The sequence below is a fragment of the Astatotilapia calliptera genome, chromosome 10, assembly GCF_964374335.1.
Source record: "Astatotilapia calliptera chromosome 10, fAstCal68.1, whole genome shotgun sequence".
NCBI classification, from domain to species: Eukaryota; Metazoa; Chordata; class Actinopteri; order Cichliformes; family Cichlidae; genus Astatotilapia; species Astatotilapia calliptera.
The window spans coordinates 4200256-4225388 of NC_137431.1; the positions used below are offsets into that span (position 1 = coordinate 4200256).

The window sequence follows — 25133 nt, forward strand, 5'->3', positions numbered from 1 at the left end:
CAACAGATAGAACGACCATTGGTCATTAATAGAGCAGAGATGGGAGCAGGAGATTACACAGAAAGAAATCCACCTCTAGAAATAGAACAACCCGTGTACAATAATGTAGCAGAAGAAGATCCAATTATTGATGAAATCAGGTGGTGGGAAGATGAGGGATCTGAGAGCGACACTGAAAGTGTTCCTGATAGTGACACAGATGACGATGGAGACAATGGCCAGGATGCTCCTGTGCTATTGCCCCCCAACCCAGTACCAGGCGGTTCGAGGAGGAGACCAAGGGAGGAGGAGGATGAAGAAGAAGAAGATGGGAGAGCTAGGAAAATGTCTAAACACTGAATTTTGAGCTGAGCTGGACAGTCAATGTTGCACCCATCTTCCAAAGCTACATGTGTCCTACATCACTCTACGGCCTAGAGCGTCCTGGTGCCACGTGCACTTATGGACACTCTTATGTTCGAACAGGGTTGCTGCTGCTGGTTTGGTCAATATTGTTTGGAGAGAGATCAAACTAACAGCTTTAGAATCAGTGCAAAAAAGACGTAAACACAAAGCGCGGACCCGCCGAAACATCAGAATCAGCGAGCTGTCAGCTTTCAGCCCCGACCGTGTCCGTGCGGTCGGGTGAGAAAGGCCACATCTCACTGATTCTGATCCGCGGTCCGCTTTGTGTTTACGTCTTTGTGCAGAAGCCGTGTTCCTGCTCTCATTTACTGTTTTAAATGTTTGGTGGTCGTCAAAATTTTGTGACGTTTCACCTGAGATTCTGGAATTTTGGGCAAAATACATTTATATAAAAAAATCGATTCAGGATTTTAATGAATCAATGTCACGTTATCCAATCCAGAATCGATTTTAATCGATGAATCGATTATTAAAACCCACCCCTACTTCCTATCACCATTGTGCTAACGTAATTATACAATAGCATTTACAACACCACCATCTTCAAATAGAAAAACACATTATGGAATGCTATCAGTTGTGTATTGGCCTCCCCAAACCCTGGACCTCAACATTAGTGAATAGTGGGATCATCTTGACAGAGAAGGGAAGGAAAGGCAGCCAACATCCAAAGAAGAGCTTTGAATGCATGTCTTTATCCTGTCTTCCTTCTCACCCCAACCGGTCGCAGCAGATGACCGCCCCTCCCTGAGCCTGGTTCTGCCGGAGGTTTCTTCCTGTTAAAAGGGAGTTTTTCCTTCCCACTGTTGCCAAAGTGCTTGCTCATAGGGGGTCATATTGTTGATTGTTGGGTTTTTCTCTGTATCTATTATTGTACGATCTACTGTACAATATAAAGCTCTGTGAGGCGACTGTTGTTGTGATTTGGTGCAATATAAATAAAATTGAATTGAATTGAATTGAATTGAATTGAATTGAATTGAATTGAATGTCCTTCAAGAAGCCTGGAGAACTTTTCCTGAAGACTATCGCTATAATAAAAAAAGGAAAAATTAAAGCAAAGGTAATGACTAGTTTGGGTGTTGTAGTCCTTTAATAATCAAGGAAAAGTAGTAAATCCACAATTTAAAAAAAAATTCTTTTATTATAAATAATCCTGGTGTGGATTAGTTACTTACACATCAAACCAATGTTTTACAGGCAGAACATTGCTCATCTGAGTTTTTACAGACCCAGAGTGAAATTCACACAAGTTCAGCTTTCATTACCTGATCAGTGCGCCACTGAAGCAGACCCACTCTGCTCTGTCTTTGAAGATTCACCATGAGAAATTGGCATTCCTTGCTCTAACTGTCCACAATATGAAAGTCACAGGAAAAACCGACATGTCTTTTTTTTATGTTTGTTTGTTTGTTTTAACCCACTATGGTGCCACTTAAAATCCCTGTGTTTGAACAGTACACTTCAATTCTGCTTTAACAGCAATCCTTGATGTGCAGGGAAACATCAGGGTTAGCAAACTCACAACGCGAGTCTTCTTTCTCTGGGCCACATGTGTAATATTTATGTTTTTGTCCATCGAGCCACTCCATAGAGCTTCACTGCAAGTCATGTTTAATTGCAGCAGAGAATAAACACCAGCCTTCAGACCAGCTGCAAAACAGAAAAATAAACACGTGGACAAAATGCATAAATTTGCTGTAATGTAAGTTAACAAAGTAAGTTACATACCGCAAAAGCCAATAGCTCCTCCAGTCACACAACCACTGTACACAGCGTTCTTCCAGTCAGATATGCCTCTGTGCTGTAAGTGAAAATCAGGTACAAAAAAAGACAGTTATTACAAAACACTTTCAGTTATCACACAGAAAGTGTTTTGTTTTTCATCTGCATGGCAGGAGGTAGTAATGGCAGATAATCAATTAATCATTAATCAGCATATATCTGTAAAAGTATTCTCATATAAATTACCATCACTTTGTTCGGTACTTCTAACGATTTGTTAACCTATCCTTTAACCACTTCTGCAAACAGCCTGTGCCTGACTTTATCATAATACATTACATGGTGACAATTGAACAAAGCATATACAGTGGGGCAAAAAAGTATTTAGTCAGCCACCGATTGTGCAAGTTCCCCCACCTAAAATGATGACAGAGGTCAGTAATTTGCACCAGAGGTACACTTCAACTGTGAGAGACAGAATGTGAAAAAAAAATCCATGAATCCACATGGTAGGATTTGTAAAGAATTTATTCGTAAATCAGGGTGGAAAATAAGTATTTGGTCACCTCAAACAAGGAAAATCTCTGGCTCTCACTGGCCCCACTGTAATTACAAAAACAGGTAGCAGTGGGAATGTGAGCATGATTTTGGAAGAAATCATAGAATTCTAGGAAAAAAGGATGGAAAAATGTTAGCAGCTGTTTCTGTCTTCATTCCAGCTGTGTCCATTTGTTGGTGACAAATGTTGCTGGATAGTGATGTGGACATAAGCATACCTAACTGAGTGTGTGAGGCAACATTTCCAGCAGTGCTTGCAGTTGTAAAAATACTATATGCAATGCTAGATGAATATTATAACTGTTACTGTTTTAGGAGCAATAGATTATTATTTTTACTCCTGTTTTTTGTTTCCTGATTAAAACTAAATAAAGAAAATGTTGGACTTTGATTTGTGGGGAATATATTGTAGTGTTATGGCTAAATATCTATTTTAACGTCCATCCCCCTTAAAAAAATAAGCAAAATGCTCTCATTTTGTCTGTCTATGCTTTAAGAACTGCAATAGTCCTGTATTCCTAGAAATATGAGTATAATATTTTAACTAGGGGCAGCACGCCCATACGGTAAAAGAACTGGCTGAGTAGCAGCATATCACTGAAAATAAAAGCGAACCGAGCCCTGAGGAACGCCACAAAAAACATAGACAACACGGACGCAAGTGTTATCTCTGTCTGCAGAAAAGGTAGCCATTAGCTTACCCAGGGATCTTTTAATTCAAACCCAGGTTTCGAGATGATCCAGAGAGTGTATTGCTCAACGTTTGCGACAGAGTTGCTCAGTTTTAGTGCTTTTAAATGTGCTTTCTCTGTTAAAGCATAATAATGATACTCATAAAATACATTAAGTAAAATGAAACTGAAATCTCTTTCTCCAGTACCTTAGATTTCTTAGATAACCTTTTCAGTAACTGAGGATCTAGTTTTTCTGCATCTATAGATTAGTTTAATTTACTATCATTTACTATATTCTACTATAATAGATTAATTTACTATAATAAACAAATCATTTTATGTTCAGTAATTTTTTTATATTATCATATTCTGAGAAGAAACTTAGTAGAATAAAAATATAATGAAATATGAAGTAGATGAGAATATTTTATTCCAAATACACCAGATATGGGTGGGAAGGAAATAGTAAATGGTCAGGATATACAGTAGAAACATGTGTCGGGAAGCGTGGATTGCATTCCCTCTGTATACATGTAGATTTTCTCCAGTGGAGATTCAAAGAATGAATGTTTACAGCTTCATGCTGACAACAGAGGGACCTGCAGGCGATTCTGCAGGTCATTAATCAATGTATAAAACTAAAATAAAATGTGTCACTAAAATGTATTTAGTGACACAGCACACAAACACGGAAGCAAGATGTGTAATTAGGATTATTTATAATAAATATGAATTAATTAGTGTAATTTCATTAACCATAGAGAGTAACTAAATCCTTCAGGACAATGTCACATCAGTGCACTGAACTCACTATGGCATCCATCTAACAGAGCTTCCACATGTTCTCACTGTAATTTCCCCTCATGAATGAATTTATGCTGCACTAATCTGAATGTTCGGAGGGAAATCAAACGCATTTTACTCGTAGTACTCAAGCTGACTTCACTTGGTTTGAATGACGGCGTACTCACAATTGCACCCAGTCCTTGGTGAATTGGATGTGCGCCTCCAGAGATTTATAACGGCGAAACTGGTGCGCCGTGTATGCGCTGACTTTACAGACAAGGTACGAGAACAGATCATGCTAAGTCAACAGCGGTTTGGTCTTCAGGGTTTCTACTAGCGGACGAACTCTCCTTTCCAGCACCCTGGCATAGACTTTCCCAGGGAGGCTGAGGAGTGTGATCCCCCTTTAGCTGGAACACACCCTCCGGTCCCCCTTCTTAAAGATGGGGACCACCTCCCCGGTTTGCCAGTGCACAGCGATTTTAAAAATAAAGATAAAATGAAAAGTAATTAATAAAAAGTAAATATTTAAACATTCCTACAAATGTGCAATGAACGTGTAAAAATTCTGTTTAGTAGTTGTTGCTGTTTCTTTCTTTCTTTCTTTCTTTTTCTTTTTTCTTTTTGAAAAATAACGACGTCTCTGAGGCGCGAATTACTACGTGAAAAATGGCGTCATCTTGTGGCCCCTTTCTGTCACTATAATTCATTCAAGGCTTTGTGGGAAATGCTTCTCCTGTAAAAGTTTCAGTCACCGGCGACATTTTTTCATCAGCAGAACGTTGACCGTCATCACAATGAACCAAATTCGATGACGTCACAAAAGTCAGCTCAAAGCACAACCAATCAAAATCTTGACTTTGATCTGAAAGTCCTTAAATAGCCGTTAGTTCGCAGTGTTCCTCACAGCAATCAGTTGCGATTAGTTCACATTTGCTTCGTGTTTTTAAACAGTTTCCTAAAGAGATTTAAACTCTTTTTCAAGGACATTTTAAAAGTTCTGTACCAATCAGCTAAAGTTTGACAGCTGTACCGACCAGTTTCCTCCAGTCTATTAAAGCAGACTGTTTTCAAAAAATGGATAGAGGAGACGGCTCACAAAACCATGACGATGGTGAACAAAACCATGTTGGTGTAGGACTAGCAGTCAATGAGCTGCTTTTGGCACTGCTGCAACAGGGAAATCTTAGAGCAGTTGACAGGATGTTCCCCTGGATTGAAATCAATCAGTTGCGTGGTTTAGTTGATAATCAACTGCCACAACAAGAGGAGGCAGTTGATGTTCCGGTAGGAGGCATCGAAATAAATCCTCCCCAGGAAATAGCAGGACCCTGGGAAAATTTTAGAGCAGAGATGGGAGTAGGCGATGGCATTGAAAGAAATCCACCCCAGGAAATAGAAGGACCCTTGGTCATTAATGGAGCAGAGATGGGAGTAGGAGATAACATAGAAAGAAATCCACCCCAACAGATAGAACGACCATTGGTCATTAATAGAGCAGAGATGGGAGCAGGAGATTACACAGAAAGAAATCCACCTCTAGAAATAGAACAACCCGTGTACAATAATGTAGCAGAAGAAGATCCAATTATTGATGAAATCAGGTGGTGGGAAGATGAGGGATCTGAGAGCGACACTGAAAGTGTTCCTGATAGTGACACAGATGACGATGGAGACAATGGCCAGGATGCTCCTGTGCTATTGCCCCCCAACCCAGTACCAGGCGGTTCGAGGAGGAGACCAAGGGAGGAGGAGGATGAAGAAGAAGAAGATGGGAGAGCTAGGAAAATGTCTAAACACTGAATTTTGAGCTGAGCTGGACAGTCAATGTTGCACCCATCTTCCAAAGCTACATGTGTCCTACATCACTCTACGGCCTAGAGCGTCCTGGTGCCACGTGCACTTATGGACACTCTTATGTTCGAACAGGGTTGCTGCTGCTGGTTTGGTCAATATTGTTTGGAGAGAGATCAAACTAACAGCTTTAGAATCAGTGCAAAAAAGACAAAGCGCGGACCCGCCGAAACATCAGAATCAGCGAGCTGTCAGCTTTCAGCCCCGACCGTGTCCGTGCGGTCGGGTGAGAAAGGCCACATCTCACTGATTCTGATCTGCGGGTTGCGCTTTGTGTTTACGTCTTTGTGCAGAAGCCGTGTACCTGCTCTCATTTACTGTTTTAAATGTTTGGTGGTCGTCAAAATTTTGTGACGTTTCACCTGAGATTCTGGAATTTTGGGCAAAATACATTTATATAAAAAAAATCGATTCAGGATTTTAATGAATCAATGTCACGTTATCCAATCCAGAATCGATTTTAATCGATGAATCGATTATTAAAACCCACCCCTACTTCCTATCACCATTGTGCTAACGTAATTATACAATAGCATTTACAACACCACCATCTTCAAATAGAAAAACACATTATGGAATGCTATCAGTTGTGTATTGGCCTCCCCAAACCCTGGACCTCAACATTAGTGAATAGTGGGATCATCTTGACAGAGAAGGGAAGGAAAGGCAGCCAACATCCAAAGAAGAGCTTTGAATGCATGTCTTTATCCTGTCTTCCTTCTCACCCCAACCGGTCGCAGCAGATGACCGCCCCTCCCTGAGCCTGGTTCTGCCGGAGGTTTCTTCCTGTTAAAAGGGAGTTTTTCCTTCCCACTGTTGCCAAAGTGCTTGCTCATAGGGGGTCATATTGTTGATTGTTGGGTTTTTCTCTGTATCTATTATTGTACGATCTACTGTACAATATAAAGCTCTGTGAGGCGACTGTTGTTGTGATTTGGTGCAATATAAATAAAATTGAATTGAATTGAATTGAATTGAATTGAACTGAATTGAATTGAATTGAATTGAATTGAATTGAATTGAATGTCCTTCAAGAAGCCTGGAGAACTTTTCCTGAAGACTACTTTCGCTATAATAAAAAAAAGGAAAAATTAAAGCAAAGGTAATGACTAGTTTGGGTGTTGTAGTCCTTTAATAATCAAGGAAAAGTAGTAAATCCACAATTTTAAAAAAAAATTCTTTTATTATAAATAATCCTGGTGTGGATTAGTTACTTACACATCAAACCAATGTTTTACAGGCAGAACATTGCTCATCTGAGTTTTGACCCAGAGTGAAATTCACACAAGTTCAGCTTTCATTACCTGATCAGTGCGCCACTGAAGCAGACCCACTCTGCTCTGTCTTTGAAGATTCACCATGAGAAATTGGCATTCCTTGCTCTAACTGTCCACAATATGAAAGTCACAGGAAAAACCGACATGTCTTTTTTTTATGTTTGTTTGTTTGTTTTAACCCACTATGGTGCCACTTAAAATCCCTGTGTTTGAACAGTACACTTCAATTCTGCTTTAACAGCAATCCTTGATGTGCAGGGAAACATCAGGGTTAGCAAACTCACAACGCGAGTCTTCTTTCTCTGGGCCACATGTGTAATATTTATGTTTTTGTCCATCGAGCCACTCCATAGAGCTTCACTGCAAGTCATGTTTAATTGCAGCAGAGAATAAACACCAGCCTTCAGACCAGCTGCAAAACAGAAAAATAAACACGTGGACAAAATGCATAAATTTGCTGTAATGTAAGTGTGGTGGGGCGTGGTCTGCGGGGCCGTGCGGACGCACCTGCACGGCATCCGCAATCTCGCCCGCCGTGTTAAAACACGGGGACTCAGGGGTGTTGTGGTGTGGTGTGATGTGAATCAAATAAAGTTTGGCTCTGAACGTCGCTCCGTGGTCCCGCCGTGCCTTATTCATGCCACATTGGTGCCGAAACCCGGGAGGCGGCATGGCGGGTACCTACCAGAGCCAGGAAAGGAAAGAGCTGGCCGAGAGGGTGGCCGAAATAGCGGCCACCCAGCGTAAGCAGGCGGCGGAGGTGCGTCGCCAACAGGAAGAGCTGCGGAAGGAGAGCGAACGCCACCTGGGGAAGATGGCAGAGCTGGCGGCGCTGCTCTGGGCCTGGGCGCCACCCCCACAAGTGTGTCCCGAGGACAGTGAAGCGGTGGAGGAGCCGTGTGGGTCACCTCGGCAGCCGGAGGTGGTGGACGAGCCACGCGGGGGTCCGAGCCTGCCGGAGGAGGAGGAGCAGCCGGGTGAAGGGCTGCTCCTGCCGGGAGCGGTGGAGGAGCCGCTCCAATCGGAGGCCGAGGACGAGGCGGGCGAGGGTCTACACCTGCCGGAGGCAGAGGAGTCGCTCCACCCAGAGCTGGGCGAGGGGCTGTGCCTGCTGGGGGCGGAGGCGCAGTGCGGGGAGCCGCTCCAAACGGGAGTGGCGGAGGCGGTGGCGGAGCAGCTGTGCGGGGAGACGGAGGTCCCTGCTCCAGGGCAGCCTGTGCAGCCGGAGTTGGAGGCAGAGGAGCGGGACAGCCCCGCTAGGCCGGGGATCGGCGGGCTGGCTAGTCCAGCCTCGCTGCCACCAGTCGATTCTGCGCGCCTGACGTCTGCCCAGCCGCCTGTGTGCAGGAGCGCACGGCCATGCCTGTGGGGCCGTGTCCGCTTGCTACGCGGCCGACCTCCGGACCAGCTTCGCCGTTGCCGTTGGATGCGCGGGCGGCCACCAGAACGGACGCTTCCCCGTCGCTTGGTCAGGGGCTGGGGCGCCGATGTGTAGGGGCCGAGTCTCGCCCCAGTTCGCGGGGGGGGAGTAGGTTCGGCCAGATTGCTCCCCGGCCTCAATCGGGCGATGGGGGTATGTGGTGGGGCGTGGTCTGCGGGGCCGTGCGGACGCACCTGCACGGCATCCGCAATCACGCCCGCCGTGTTAAAACACGGGGACTCAGGGGTGTTGTGGTGTGGTGTGATGTGAATCAAATAAAGTTTGGCTCTGAACGTCGCTCCGTGGTCCCGCCGTGCCTTATTCATGCCACAGTAAGTTAATAAAGTAAGTTACATACCGCAAAAGCCAATAGCTCCTCCAGTCACACAACCACTGTACACAGCGTTCTTCCAGTCAGATATGCCTCTGTGCTGTAAGTGAAAATCAGGTACAAAAAAAGACAGTTATTACAAAACACTTTCAGTTATCACACAGAAAGTGTTTTGTTTTTCATCTGCATGGCAGGAGGTAGTAATGGCAGATAATCAATTAATCATTAATCAGCATATATCTGTAAAAGTATTCTCATATAAATTACCATCACTTTGTTCGGTACTTCTAACGATTTGTTAACCTATCCTTTAACCACTTCTGCAAACAGCCTGTGCCTGACTTTATCATAATACATTACATGGGGCAAAAAAGTATTTAGTCAGCCACCGATTGTGCAAGTTCCCCCACCTAAAATGATGACAGAGGTCAGTAATTTGCACCAGAGGTACACTTCAACTGTGAGAGACAGAATGTGGAAAAAAAAATCCATGAATCCACATGGTAGGATTTGTAAAGAATTTATTCGTAAATCAGGGTGGAAAATAAGTATTTGGTCACCTCAAACAAGGAAAATCTCTGGCTCTCACTGGCCCCACTGTAATTACAAAAACAGGTAGCAGTGGGAATGTGAGCATGATTTTGGAAGAAATCATAGAATTCTAGGAAAAAAGGATGGAAAAATGTTAGCAGCTGTTTCTGTCTTCATTCCAGCTGTGTCCATTTGTTGGTGACAAATGTTGCTGGATAGTGATGTGGACATAAGCATACCTAACTGAGTGTGTGAGGCAACATTTCCAGCAGTGCTTGCAGTTGTAAAAATACTATATGCAATGCTAGATGAATATTATAACTGTTACTGTTTTAGGAGCAATAGATTATTATTTTTACTCCTGTTTTTTGTTTCCTGATTAAAACTAAATAAAGAAAATGTTGGACTTTGATTTGTGGGGAATATATTGTAGTGTTATGGCTAAATATCTATTTTAACGTCCATCCCCCTTAAAAAAATAAGCAAAATGCTCTCATTTTGTCTGTCTATGCTTTAAGAACTGCAATAGTCCTGTATTCCTAGAAATATGAGTATAATATTTTAACTAGGGGCAGCACGCCCATACGGTAAAAGAACTGGCTGAGTAGCAGCATATCACTGAAAATAAAAGCGAACCGAGCCCTGAGGAACGCCACAAAAAACATAGACAACACGGACGCAAGTGTTATCTCTGTCTGCAGAAAAGGTAGCCATTAGCTTACCCAGGGATCTTTTAATTCAAACCCAGGTTTCGAGATGATCCAGAGAGTGTATTGCTCAACGTTTGCGACAGAGTTGCTCAGTTTTAGTGCTTTTAAATGTGCTTTCTCTGTTAAAGCATAATAATGATACTCATAAAATACATTAAGTAAAATGAAACTGAAATCTCTTTCTCCAGTACCTTAGATTTCTTAGATAACCTTTTCAGTAACTGAGGATCTAGTTTTTCTGCATCTATAGATTAGTTTAATTTACTATCATTTACTATATTCTACTATAATAGATTAATTTACTATAATAAACAAATCATTTTATGTTCAGTAATTTTTTTATATTATCATATTCTGAGAAGAAACTTAGTAGAATAAAAATATAATGAAATATGAAGTAGATGAGAATATTTTATTCCAAATACACCAGATATGGGTGGGAAGGAAATAGTAAATGGTCAGGATATACAGTAGAAACATGTGTCGGGAAGCGTGGATTGCATTCCCTCTGTATACATGTAGATTTTCTCCAGTGGAGATTCAAAGAATGAATGTTTACAGCTTCATGCTGACAACAGAGGGACCTGCAGGCGATTCTGCAGGTCATTAATCAATGTATAAAACTAAAATAAAATGTGTCACTAAAATGTATTTAGTGACACAGCACACAAACACGGAAGCAAGATGTGTAATTAGGATTATGTATAATAAATATGAATTAATTAGTGTAATTTCATTAACCATAGAGAATAACTAAATCCTTCAGGACAATGTCACATCAGTGCACTGAACTCACTATGGCATCCATCTAACAGAGCTTCCACATGTTCTCACTGTAATTTCCCCTCATGAATGAATTTATGCTGCACTAATCTGAATGTTCGGAGGGAAATCAAACGCATTTTACTCGTAGTACTCAAGCTGACTTCACTTGGTTTGAATGACGGCGTACTCACAATTGCACCCAGTCCTTGGTGAATTGGATGTGCGCCTCCAGAGATTTATGACGGCGAAACTGGTGCGCCGTGTATGCGCTGACTTTACAGACAAGGTACGAGAACAGATCATGCTAAGTCAACAGCGGTTTGGTCTTCAGGGTTTCTACTAGCGGACGAACTCTCCTTTCCAGCACCCTGGCATAGACTTTCCCAGGGAGGCTGAGGAGTGTGATCCCCCTTTAGTTGGAACACACCCTCCGGTCCCCCTTCTTAAAGATGGGGACCACCTCCCCGGTTTGCCAGTGCACAGTGATTTTAAAAATAAAGATAAAATGAAAAGTAATTAATAAAAAGTAAATATTTAAACATTCCTACAAATGTGCAATGAACGTGTAAAAATTCTGTTTAGTAGTTGTTGCTGTTTCTTTCTTTCTTTCTTTCTTTCTTTCTTTCTTTCTTTCTTTCTTTCTTTCTTTCTTTCTTTCTTTCTTTCTTTCTTTCTTTCTTTCTTTCTTTCTTTCTTTCTGTCACTATAATTCATTCAAGGCTTTGTGGGAAATGCTTCTCCTGTAAAAGTTTCAGTCACCGGCGACATTTTTTCATCAGCAGAACGTTGACCGTCATCACAATGAACCAAATTCGATGACGTCACAAAAGTCAGCTCAAAGCACAACCAATCAAAATCTTGACTTTGATCTGAAAATCCTTAAATAGCCGTTAGTTCGCAGTGTTCCTCACAGCAATCAGTTGCGATTAGTTCACATTTGCTTCGTGTTTTTAAACAGTTTCCTAAAGAGATTTAAACTCTTTTTCAAGGATATTTTAAAAGTTCTGTACCAATCAGCTAAAGTTTGACAGCTGTACCGACCAGTTTCCTCCAGTCTATTAAAGCAGACTGTTTTCAAAAAATGGATAGAGGAGACGGCTCACAAAACCATGACGATGGTGAACAAAACCATGTTGGTGTAGGACTAGCAGTCAATGAGCTGCTTTTGGCACTGCTGCAACAGGGAAATCTTAGAGCAGTTGACAGGATGTTCCCCTGGATTGAAATCAATCAGTTGCGTGGTTTAGTTGATAATCAACTGCCACAACAAGAGGAGGCAGTTGATGTTCCGGTAGGAGGCATCGAAATAAATCCTCCCCAGGAAATAGCAGGACCCTGGGAAAATTTTAGAGCAGAGATGGGAGTAGGCGATGGCATTGAAAGAAATCCACCCCAGGAAATAGAAGGACCCTTGGTCATTAATGGAGCAGAGATGGGAGTAGGAGATAACATAGAAAGAAATCCACCCCAACAGATAGAACGACCATTGGTCATTAATAGAGCAGAGATGGGAGCAGGAGATTACACAGAAAGAAATCCACCTCTAGAAATAGAACAACCCGTGTACAATAATGGAGCAGAAGAAGATCCAATTATTGATGAAATCAGGTGGTGGGAAGATGAGGGATCTGAGAGCGACACTGAAAGTGTTCCTGATAGTGACACAGATGACGATGGAGACAATGGCCAGGATGCTCCTGTGCTATTGCCCCCCAACCCAGTACCAGGCGGTTCGAGGAGGAGACCAAGGGAGGAGGAGGATGAAGAAGAAGAAGATGGGAGAGCTAGGAAAATGTCTAAACACTGAATTTTGAGCTGAGCTGGACAGTCAATGTTGCACCCATCTTCCAAAGCTACATGTGTCCTACATCACTCTACGGCCTAGAGCGTCCTGGTGCCACGTGCACTTATGGACACTCTTATGTTCGAACAGGGTTGCTGCTGCTGGTTTGGTCAATATTGTTTGGAGAGAGATCAAACTAACAGCTTTAGAATCAGTGCAAAAAAGACGTAAACACAAAGCGCGGACCCGCCGAAACATCAGAATCAGCGAGCTGTCAGCTTTCAGCCCCGACCGTGTCCGTGCGGTCGGGTGAGAAAGGCCACATCTCACTGATTCTGATCTGCGGGTCGCGCTTTGTGTTTACGTCTTTGTGCAGAAGCCGTGTACCTGCTCTCATTTACTGTTTTAAATGTTTGGTGGTCGTCAAAATTTTGTGACGTTTCACCTGAGATTCTGGAATTTTGGGCAAAATACATTTATATAAAAAAATCGATTCAGGATTTTAATGAATCAATGTCACGTTATCCAATCCAGAATCGATTTTAATCGATGAATCGATTATTAAAACCCACCCCTACTTCCTATCACCATTGTGCTAACGTAATTATACAATAGCATTTACAACACCACCATCTTCAAATAGAAAAACACATTATGGAATGCTATCAGTTGTGTATTGGCCTCCCCAAACCCTGGACCTCAACATTAGTGAATAGTGGGATCATCTTGACAGAGAAGGGAAGGAAAGGCAGCCAACATCCAAAGAAGAGCTTTGAATGCATGTCTTTATCCTGTCTTCCTTCTCACCCCAACCGGTCGCAGCAGATGACCGCCCCTCCCTGAGCCTGGTTCTGCCGGAGGTTTCTTCCTGTTAAAAGGGAGTTTTTCCTTCCCACTGTCGCCAAAGTGCTTGCTCATAGGGGGTCATATTGTTGATTGTTGGGTTTTTCTCTGTATCTATTATTGTACGATCTACTGTACAATATAAAGCTCTGTGAGGCGACTGTTGTTGTGATTTGGTGCAATATAAATAAAATTGAATTGAATTGAATTGAATTGAATTGAATTGAATTGAATTGAATTGAATTGAATGTCCTTCAAGAAGCCTGGAGAACTTTTCCTGAAGACTATCGCTATAATAAAAAAAGGAAAAATTAAAGCAAAGGTAATGACTAGTTTGGGTGTTGTAGTCCTTTAATAATCAAGGAAAAGTAGTAAATCCACAATTTAAAAAAAAATTCTTTTATTATAAATAATCCTGGTGTGGATTAGTTACTTACACATCAAACCAATGTTTTACAGGCAGAACATTGCTCATCTGAGTTTTTACAGACCCAGAGTGAAATTCACACAAGTTCAGCTTTCATTACCTGATCAGTGCGCCACTGAAGCAGACCCACTCTGCTCTGTCTTTGAAGATTCACCATGAGAAATTGGCATTCCTTGCTCTAACTGTCCACAATATGAAAGTCACAGGAAAAACCGACATGTCTTTTTTTTATGTTTGTTTGTTTGTTTTAACCCACTATGGTGCCACTTAAAATCCCTGTGTTTGAACAGTACACTTCAATTCTGCTTTAACAGCAATCCTTGATGTGCAGGGAAACATCAGGGTTAGCAAACTCACAACGCGAGTCTTCTTTCTCTGGGCCACATGTGTAATATTTATGTTTTTGTCCATCGAGCCACTCCATAGAGCTTCACTGCAAGTCATGTTTAATTGCAGCAGAGAATAAACACCAGCCTTCAGACCAGCTGCAAAACAGAAAAATAAACACGTGGACAAAATGCATAAATTTGCTGTAATGTAAGTTAACAAAGTAAGTTACATACCGCAAAAGCCAATAGCTCCTCCAGTCACACAACCACTGTACACAGCGTTCTTCCAGTCAGATATGCCTCTGTGCTGTAAGTGAAAATCAGGTACAAAAAAAGACAGTTATTACAAAACACTTTCAGTTATCACACAGAAAGTGTTTTGTTTTTCATCTGCATGGCAGGAGGTAGTAATGGCAGATAATCAATTAATCATTAATCAGCATATATCTGTAAAAGTATTCTCATATAAATTACCATCACTTTGTTCGGTACTTCTAACGATTTGTTAACCTATCCTTTAACCACTTCTGCAAACAGCCTGTGCCTGACTTTATCATAATACATTACATGGTGACAATTGAACAAAGCATATACAGTGGGGCAAAAAAGTATTTAGTCAGCCACCGATTGTGCAAGTTCCCCCACCTAAAATGATGACAGAGGTCAGTAATTTGCACCAGAGGTACACTTCAACTGTGAGAGACAGAATGTGAAAAAAAAATCCATGAATCCACATGGTAGGATTTGTAAAGAATTTATTCGTAAATCAGGGTGGAAAATAAGTATTTGGTCACCTCAAACAAGGAAAATCTCTGGCTCTCACTGGCCCCACTGTAATTACAAAAACAGGTAGCAGTGGGAATGTGAGCATGATTTTGGAAGAAATCATAGAATTCTAGGAAAAAAGGATGGAAAAATGTTAGCAGCTGTTTCTGTCTTCATTCCAGCTGTGTCCATTTGTTGGTGACAAATGTTGCTGGATAGTGATGTGGACATAAGCATACCTAACTGAGTGTGTGAGGCAACATTTCCAGCAGTGCTTGCAGTTGTAAAAATACTATATGCAATGCTAGATGAATATTATAACTGTTACTGTTTTAGGAGCAATAGATTATTATTTTTACTCCTGTTTTTTGTTTCCTGATTAAAACTAAATAAAGAAAATGTTGGACTTTGATTTGTGGGGAATATATTGTAGTGTTATGGCTAAATATCTATTTTAACGTCCATCCCCCTTAAAAAAATAAGCAAAATGCTCTCATTTTGTCTGTCTATGCTTTAAGAACTGCAATAGTCCTGTATTCCTAGAAATATGAGTATAATATTTTAACTAGGGGCAGCACGCCCATACGGTAAAAGAACTGGCTGAGTAGCAGCATATCACTGAAAATAAAAGCGAACCGAGCCCTGAGGAACGCCACAAAAAACATAGACAACACGGACGCAAGTGTTATCTCTGTCTGCAGAAAAGGTAGCCATTAGCTTACCCAGGGATCTTTTAATTCAAACCCAGGTTTCGAGATGATCCAGAGAGTGTATTGCTCAACGTTTGCGACAGAGTTGCTCAGTTTTAGTGCTTTTAAATGTGCTTTCTCTGTTAAAGCATAATAATGATACTCATAAAATACATTAAGTAAAATGAAACTGAAATCTCTTTCTCCAGTACCTTAGATTTCTTAGATAACCTTTTCAGTAACTGAGGATCTAGTTTTTCTGCATCTATAGATTAGTTTAATTTACTATCATTTACTATATTCTACTATAATAGATTAATTTACTATAATAAACAAATCATTTTATGTTCAGTAATTTTTTTATATTATCATATTCTGAGAAGAAACTTAGTAGAATAAAAATATAATGAAATATGAAGTAGATGAGAATATTTTATTCCAAATACACCAGATATGGGTGGGAAGGAAATAGTAAATGGTCAGGATATACAGTAGAAACATGTGTCGGGAAGCGTGGATTGCATTCCCTCTGTATACATGTAGATTTTCTCCAGTGGAGATTCAAAGAATGAATGTTTACAGCTTCATGCTGACAACAGAGGGACCTGCAGGCGATTCTGCAGGTCATTAATCAATGTATAAAACTAAAATAAAATGTGTCACTAAAATGTATTTAGTGACACAGCACACAAACACGGAAGCAAGATGTGTAATTAGGATTATTTATAATAAATATGAATTAATTAGTGTAATTTCATTAACCATAGAGAGTAACTAAATCCTTCAGGACAATGTCACATCAGTGCACTGAACTCACTATGGCATCCATCTAACAGAGCTTCCACATGTTCTCACTGTAATTTCCCCTCATGAATGAATTTATGCTGCACTAATCTGAATGTTCGGAGGGAAATCAAACGCATTTTACTCGTAGTACTCAAGCTGACTTCACTTGGTTTGAATGACGGCGTACTCACAATTGCACCCAGTCCTTGGTGAATTGGATGTGCGCCTCCAGAGATTTATGACGGCGAAACTGGTGCGCCGTGTATGCGCTGACTTTACAGACAAGGTACGAGAACAGATCATGCTAAGTCAACAGCGGTTTGGTCTTCAGGGTTTCTACTAGCGGACGAACTCTCCTTTCCAGCACCCTGGCATAGACTTTCCCAGGGAGGCTGAGGAGTGTGATCCCCCTTTAGTTGGAACACACCCTCCGGTCCCCCTTCTTAAAGATGGGGACCACCTCCCCGGTTTGCCAGTGCACAGTGATTTTAAAAATAAAGATAAAATGAAAAGTAATTAATAAAAAGTAAATATTTAAACATTCCTACAAATGTGCAATGAACGTGTAAAAATTCTGTTTAGTAGTTGTTGCTGTTTCTTTCTTTCTTTCTTTCTTTCTTTCTTTCTTTCTTTCTTTCTTTCTGTCACTATAATTCATTCAAGGCTTTGTGGGAAATGCTTCTCCTGTAAAAGTTTCAGTCACCGGCGACATTTTTTCATCAGCAGAACGTTGACCGTCATCACAATGAACCAAATTCGATGACGTCACAAAAGTCAGCTCAAAGCACAACCAATCAAAATCTTGACTTTGATCTGAAAATCCTTAAATAGCCGTTAGTTCGCAGTGTTCCTCACAGCAATCAGTTGCGATTAGTTCACATTTGCTTCGTGTTTTTAAACAGTTTCCTAAAGAGATTTAAACTCTTTTTCAAGGACATTTTAAAAGTTCTGTACCAATCAGCTAAAGTTTGACAGCTGTACCGACCAGTTTCCTCCAGTCTATTAAAGCAGACTGTTTTCAAAAAATGGATAGAGGAGACGGCTCACAAAACCATGACGATGGTGAACAAAACCATGTTGGTGTAGGACTAGCAGTCAATGAGCTGCTTTTGGCACTGCTGCAACAGGGAAATCTTAGAGCAGTTGACAGGATGTTCCCCTGGATTGAAATCAATCAGTTGCGTGGTTTAGTTGATAATCAACTGCCACAACAAGAGGAGGCAGTTGATGTTCCGGTAGGAGGCATCGAAATAAATCCTCCCCAGGAAATAGCAGGACCCTGGGAAAATTTTAGAGCAGAGATGGGAGTAGGCGATGGCATTGAAAGAAATCCACCCCAGGAAATAGAAGGACCCTTGGTCATTAATGGAGCAGAGATGGGAGTAGGAGATAACATAGAAAGAAATCCACCCCAACAGATAGAACGACCATTGGTCATTAATAGAGCAGAGATGGGAGCAGGAGATTACACAGAAAGAAATCCACCTCTAGAAATAGAACAACCCGTGTACAATAATGGAGCAGAAGAAGATCCAATTATTGATGAAATCAGGTGGTGGGAAGATGAGGGATCTGAGAGCGACACTGAAAGTGTTCCTGATAGTGACACAGATGACGATGGAGACAATGGCCAGGATGCTCCTGTGCTATTGCCCCCCAACCCAGTACCAGGCGGTTCGAGGAGGAGACCAAGGGAGGAGGAGGATGAAGAAGAAGAAGATGGGAGAGCTAGGAAAATGTCTAAACACTGAATTTTGAGCTGAGCTGGACAGTCAATGTTGCACCCATCTTCCAAAGCTACATGTGTCCTACATCACTCTACGGCCTAGAGCGTCCTGGTGCCACGTGCACTTATGGACACTCTTATGTTCGAACAGGGTTGCTGCTGCTGGTTTGGTCAATATTGTTTGGAGAGAGATCAAACTAACAGCTTTAGAATCAGTGCAAAAAAGACGTAAACACAAAGCGCGGACCCGCCGAAACATCAGAATCAGCGAGCTGTCAGCTTTCAGCCCCGACCGTGTCCGTGCGGTCGGGTGAGAAAGGCCACATCTCACTGATTCTGATCTGCGGGTCGCGCTTTGTGTTTACGTCTTTGTGCAGAAGCCGTGTACCTGCTCTCATTTACTGTTTTAAATGTTTGGTGGTCGTCAAAATTTTGTGACGTTTCACCTGAGATTCTGGAATTTTGGGCAAAATACATTTATATAAAAAAATCGATTCAGGATTTTAATGAATCAATGTCACGTTATCCAATCCAGAATCGATTTTAATCGATGAATCGATTATTAAAACCCACCCCTACTTCCTATCACCATTGTGCTAACGTAATTATACAATAGCATTTACAACACCACCATCTTCAAATAGAAAAACACATTATGGAATGCTATCAGTTGTGTATTGGCCTCCCCAAACCCTGGACCTCAACATTAGTGAATAGTGGGATCATCTTGACAGAGAAGGGAAGGAAAGGCAGCCAACATCCAAAGAAGAGCTTTGAATGCATGTCTTTATCCTGTCTTCCTTCTCACCCCAACCGGTCGCAGCAGATGACCGCCCCTCCCTGAGCCTGGTTCTGCCGGAGGTTTCTTCCTGTTAAAAGGGAGTTTTTCCTTCCCACTGTCGCCAAAGTGCTTGCTCATAGGGGGTCATATTGTTGATTGTTGGGTTTTTCTCTGTATCTATTATTGTACGATCTACTGTACAATATAAAGCTCTGTGAGGCGACTGTTGTTGTGATTTGGTGCAATATAAATAAAATTGAATTGAATTGAATTGAATTGAATTGAATTGAATTGAATTGAATTGAATTGAATGTCCTTCAAGAAGCCTGGAGAACTTTTCCTGAAGACTATCGCTATAATAAAAAAAGGAAAAATTAAAGCAAAGGTAATGACTAGTTTGGGTGTTGTAGTCCTTTAATAATCAAGGAAAAGTAGTAAATCCACAATTTAAAAAAAAATTCTTTTATTATAAATAATCCTGGTGTGGATTAGTTACTTACACATCAAACCAATGTTTTACAGGCAGAACATTGCTCATCTGAGTTTTTACAGACCCAGAGTGAAATTCACACAAGTTCAGCTTTCATTACCTGATCAGTGCGCCACTGAAGCAGACCCACTCTGCTCTGTCTTTGAAGATTCACCATGAGAAATTGGCATTCCTTGCTCTAACTGTCCACAATATGAAAGTCACAGGAAAAACCGACATGTCTTTTTTTTATGTTTGTTTGTTTGTTTTAACCCACTATGGTGCCACTTAAAATCCCTGTGTTTGAACAGTACACTTCAATTCTGCTTTAACAGCAATCCTTGATGTGCAGGGAAACATCAGGGTTAGCAAACTCACAACGCGAGTCTTCTTTCTCTGGGCCACATGTGTAATATTTATGTTTTTGTCCATCGAGCCACTCCATAGAGCTTCACTGCAAGTCATGTTTAATTGCAGCAGAGAATAAACACCAGCCTTCAGACCAGCTGCAAAACAGAAAAATAAACACGTGGACAAAATGCATAAATTTGCTGTAATGTAAGTTAACAAAGTAAGTTACATACCGCAAAAGCCAATAGCTCCTCCAGTCACACAACCACTGTACACAGCGTTCTTCCAGTCAGATATGCCTCTGTGCTGTAAGTGAAAATCAGGTACAAAAAAAGACAGTTATTACAAAACACTTTCAGTTATCACACAGAAAGTGTTTTGTTTTTCATCTGCATGGCAGGAGGTAGTAATGGCAGATAATCAATTAATCATTAATCAGCATATATCTGTAAAAGTATTCTCATATAAATTACCATCACTTTGTTCGGTACTTCTAACGATTTGTTAACCTATCCTTTAACCACTTCTGCAAACAGCCTGTGCCTGACTTTATCATAATACATTACATGGTGACAATTGAACAAAGCATATACAGTGGGGCAAAAAAGTATTTAGTCAGCCACCGATTGTGCAAGTTCCCCCACTTAAAATGATGACAGAGGTCAGTAATTTGCACCAGAGGTACACTTCAACTGTGAGAGACAGAATGTGAAAAAAAAATCCATGAATCCACATGGTAGGATTTGTAAAGAATTTATTCGTAAATCAGGGTGGAAAATAAGTATTTGGTCACCTCAAACAAGGAAAATCTCTGGCTCTCACTGGCCCCACTGTAATTACAAAAACAGGTAGCAGTGGGAATGTGAGCATGATTTTGGAAGAAATCATAGAATTCTAGGAAAAAAGGATGGAAAAATGTTAGCAGCTGTTTCTGTCTTCATTCCAGCTGTGTCCATTTGTTGGTGACAAATGTTGCTGGATAGTGATGTGGACATAAGCATACCTAACTGAGTGTGTGAGGCAACATTTCCAGCAGTGCTTGCAGTTGTAAAAATACTATATGCAATGCTAGATGAATATTATAACTGTTACTGTTTTAGGAGCAATAGATTATTATTTTTACTCCTGTTTTTTGTTTCCTGATTAAAACTAAATAAAGAAAATGTTGGACTTTGATTTGTGGGGAATATATTGTAGTGTTATGGCTAAATATCTATTTTAACGTCCATCCCCCTTAAAAAAATAAGCAAAATGCTCTCATTTTGTCTGTCTATGCTTTAAGAACTGCAATAGTCCTGTATTCCTAGAAATATGAGTATAATATTTTAACTAGGGGCAGCACGCCCATACGGTAAAAGAACTGGCTGAGTAGCAGCATATCACTGAAAATAAAAGCGAACCGAGCCCTGAGGAACGCCACAAAAAACATAGACAACACGGACGCAAGTGTTATCTCTGTCTGCAGAAAAGGTAGCCATTAGCTTACCCAGGGATCTTTTAATTCAAACCCAGGTTTCGAGATGATCCAGAGAGTGTATTGCTCAACGTTTGCGACAGAGTTGCTCAGTTTTAGTGCTTTTAAATGTGCTTTCTCTGTTAAAGCATAATAATGATACTCATAAAATACATTAAGTAAAATGAAACTGAAATCTCTTTCTCCAGTACCTTAGATTTCTTAGATAACCTTTTCAGTAACTGAGGATCTAGTTTTTCTGCATCTATAGATTAGTTTAATTTACTATCATTTACTATATTCTACTATAATAGATTAATTTACTATAATAAACAAATCATTTTATGTTCAGTAATTTTTTTATATTATCATATTCTGAGAAGAAACTTAGTAGAATAAAAATATAATGAAATATGAAGTAGATGAGAATATTTTATTCCAAATACACCAGATATGGGTGGGAAGGAAATAGTAAATGGTCAGGATATACAGTAGAAACATGTGTCGGGAAGCGTGGATTGCATTCCCTCTGTATACATGTAGATTTTCTCCAGTGGAGATTCAAAGAATGAATGTTTACAGCTTCATGCTGACAACAGAGGGACCTGCAGGCGATTCTGCAGGTCATTAATCAATGTATAAAACTAAAATAAAATGTGTCACTAAAATGTATTTAGTGACACAGCACACAAACACGGAAGCAAGATGTGTAATTAGGATTATGTATAATAAATATGAATTAATTAGTGTAATTTCATTAACCATAGAGAATAACTAAATCCTTCAGGACAATGTCACATCAGTGCACTGAACTCACTATGGCATCCATCTAACAGAGCTTCCACATGTTCTCACTGTAATTTCCCCTCATGAATGAATTTATGCTGCACTAATCTGAATGTTCGGAGGGAAATCAAACGCATTTTACTCGTAGTACTCAAGCTGACTTCACTTGGTTTGAATGACGGCGTACTCACAATTGCACCCAGTCCTTGGTGAATTGGATGTGCGCCTCCAGAGATTTATGACGGCGAAACTGGTGCGCCGTGTATGCGCTGACTTTACAGACAAGGTACGAGAACAGATCATGCTAAGTCAACAGCGGTTTGGTCTTCAGGGTTTCTACTAGCGGACGAACTCTCCTTTCCAGCACCCTGGCATAGACTTTCCCAGGGAGGCTGAGGAGTGTGATCCCCCTTTAGTTGGAACACACCCTCCGGTCCCCCTTCTTAAAGATGGGGACCACCTCCCCGGTTTGCCAGTGCACAGTGATTTTAAAAATAAAGATAAAATGAAAAGTAATTAATAAAAAGTAAATATTTAAACATTCCTACAAATGTGCAATGAACGTGTAAAAATTCTGTTTAGTAGTTGTTGCTGTTTCTTTCTTTCTTTCTTTCTTTCTTTCTTTCTTTCTTTCTTTCTGTCACTATAATTCATTCAAGGCTTTGTGGGAAATGCTTCTCCTGTAAAAGTTTCAGTCACCGGCGACATTTTTTCATCAGCAGAACGTTGACCGTCATCACAATGAACCAAATTCGATGACGTCACAAAAGTCAGCTCAAAGCACAACCAATCAAAATCTTGACTTTGATCTGAAAATCCTTAAATAGCCGTTAGTTCGCAGTGTTCCTCACAGCAATCAGTTGCGATTAGTTCACATTTGCTTCGTGTTTTTAAACAGTTTCCTAAAGAGATTTAAACTCTTTTTCAAGGACATTTTAAAAGTTCTGTACCAATCAGCTAAAGTTTGACAGCTGTACCGACCAGTTTCCTCCAGTCTATTAAAGCAGACTGTTTTCAAAAAATGGATAGAGGAGACGGCTCACAAAACCATGACGATGGTGAACAAAACCATGTTGGTGTAGGACTAGCAGTCAATGAGCTGCTTTTGGCACTGCTGCAACAGGGAAATCTTAGAGCAGTTGACAGGATGTTCCCCTGGATTGAAATCAATCAGTTGCGTGGTTTAGTTGATAATCAACTGCCACAACAAGAGGAGGCAGTTGATGTTCCGGTAGGAGGCATCGAAATAAATCCTCCCCAGGAAATAGCAGGACCCTGGGAAAATTTTAGAGCAGAGATGGGAGTAGGCGATGGCATTGAAAGAAATCCACCCCAGGAAATAGAAGGACCCTTGGTCATTAATGGAGCAGAGATGGGAGTAGGAGATAACATAGAAAGAAATCCACCCCAACAGATAGAACGACCATTGGTCATTAATAGAGCAGAGATGGGAGCAGGAGATTACACAGAAAGAAATCCACCTCTAGAAATAGAACAACCCGTGTACAATAATGTAGCAGAAGAAGATCCAATTATTGATGAAATCAGGTGGTGGGAAGATGAGGGATCTGAGAGCGACACTGAAAGTGTTCCTGATAGTGACACAGATGACGATGGAGACAATGGCCAGGATGCTCCTGTGCTATTGCCCCCCAACCCAGTACCAGGCGGTTCGAGGAGGAGACCAAGGGAGGAGGAGGATGAAGAAGAAGAAGATGGGAGAGCTAGGAAAATGTCTAAACACTGAATTTTGAGCTGAGCTGGACAGTCAATGTTGCACCCATCTTCCAAAGCTACATGTGTCCTACATCACTCTACGGCCTAGAGCGTCCTGGTGCCACGTGCACTTATGGACACTCTTATGTTCGAACAGGGTTGCTGCTGCTGGTTTGGTCAATATTGTTTGGAGAGAGATCAAACTAACAGCTTTAGAATCAGTGCAAAAAAGACGTAAACACAAAGCGCGGACCCGCCGAAACATCAGAATCAGCGAGCTGTCAGCTTTCAGCCCCGACCGTGTCCGTGCGGTCGGGTGAGAAAGGCCACATCTCACTGATTCTGATCTGCGGGTCGCGCTTTGTGTTTACGTCTTTGTGCAGAAGCCGTGTACCTGCTCTCATTTACTGTTTTAAATGTTTGGTGGTCGTCAAAATTTTGTGACGTTTCACCTGAGATTCTGGAATTTTGGGCAAAATACATTTATATAAAAAAATCGATTCAGGATTTTAATGAATCAATGTCACGTTATCCAATCCAGAATCGATTTTAATCGATGAATCGATTATTAAAACCCACCCCTACTTCCTATCACCATTGTGCTAACGTAATTATACAATAGCATTTACAACACCACCATCTTCAAATAGAAAAACACATTATGGAATGCTATCAGTTGTGTATTGGCCTCCCCAAACCCTGGACCTCAACATTAGTGAATAGTGGGATCATCTTGACAGAGAAGGGAAGGAAAGGCAGCCAACATCCAAAGAAGAGCTTTGAATGCATGTCTTTATCCTGTCTTCCTTCTCACCCCAACCGGTCGCAGCAGATGACCGCCCCTCCCTGAGCCTGGTTCTGCCGGAGGTTTCTTCCTGTTAAAAGGGAGTTTTTCCTTCCCACTGTCGCCAAAGTGCTTGCTCATAGGGGGTCATATTGTTGATTGTTGGGTTTTTCTCTGTATCTATTATTGTACGATCTACTGTACAATATAAAGCTCTGTGAGGCGACTGTTGTTGTGATTTGGTGCAATATAAATAAAATTGAATTGAATTGAATTGAATTGAATTGAATTGAATTGAATTGAATTGAATTGAATTGAATTGAATGTCCTTCAAGAAGCCTGGAGAACTTTTCCTGAAGACTATCGCTATAATAAAAAAAGGAAAAATTAAAGCAAAGGTAATGACTAG

The 25133-nt window shown here is 40.9% G+C and overlaps 3 long non-coding RNA genes across 3 annotated transcripts; all 3 read right to left on the minus strand.

Annotated features, from left to right (window-relative positions):
• Nucleotides 1-1479: 1479 nt before the first annotated feature.
• On the minus strand, nucleotides 1480-2256 carry LOC145431354 (uncharacterized). Its single transcript, XR_013911653.1, has 2 exons — nucleotides 2137-2256; nucleotides 1480-2058 (listed from the first exon to the last, which is right to left on the minus strand). It is a non-coding gene; the product is annotated as an uncharacterized LOC145431354 (long non-coding RNA).
• An 11739-nt stretch (nucleotides 2257-13995) lies between these two features.
• On the minus strand, nucleotides 13996-14772 carry LOC145431355 (uncharacterized). The gene is made up of 2 exons (XR_013911654.1): nucleotides 14653-14772; nucleotides 13996-14574 (listed from the first exon to the last, which is right to left on the minus strand). It is a non-coding gene; the product is annotated as an uncharacterized LOC145431355 (long non-coding RNA).
• A 4789-nt stretch (nucleotides 14773-19561) lies between these two features.
• LOC145431309 (uncharacterized) lies at nucleotides 19562-20338 on the minus strand. The gene is made up of 2 exons (XR_013911606.1): nucleotides 20219-20338; nucleotides 19562-20140 (listed from the first exon to the last, which is right to left on the minus strand). It is a non-coding gene; the product is annotated as an uncharacterized LOC145431309 (long non-coding RNA).
• Between the last annotated feature and the right edge of the window lie 4795 nt (nucleotides 20339-25133).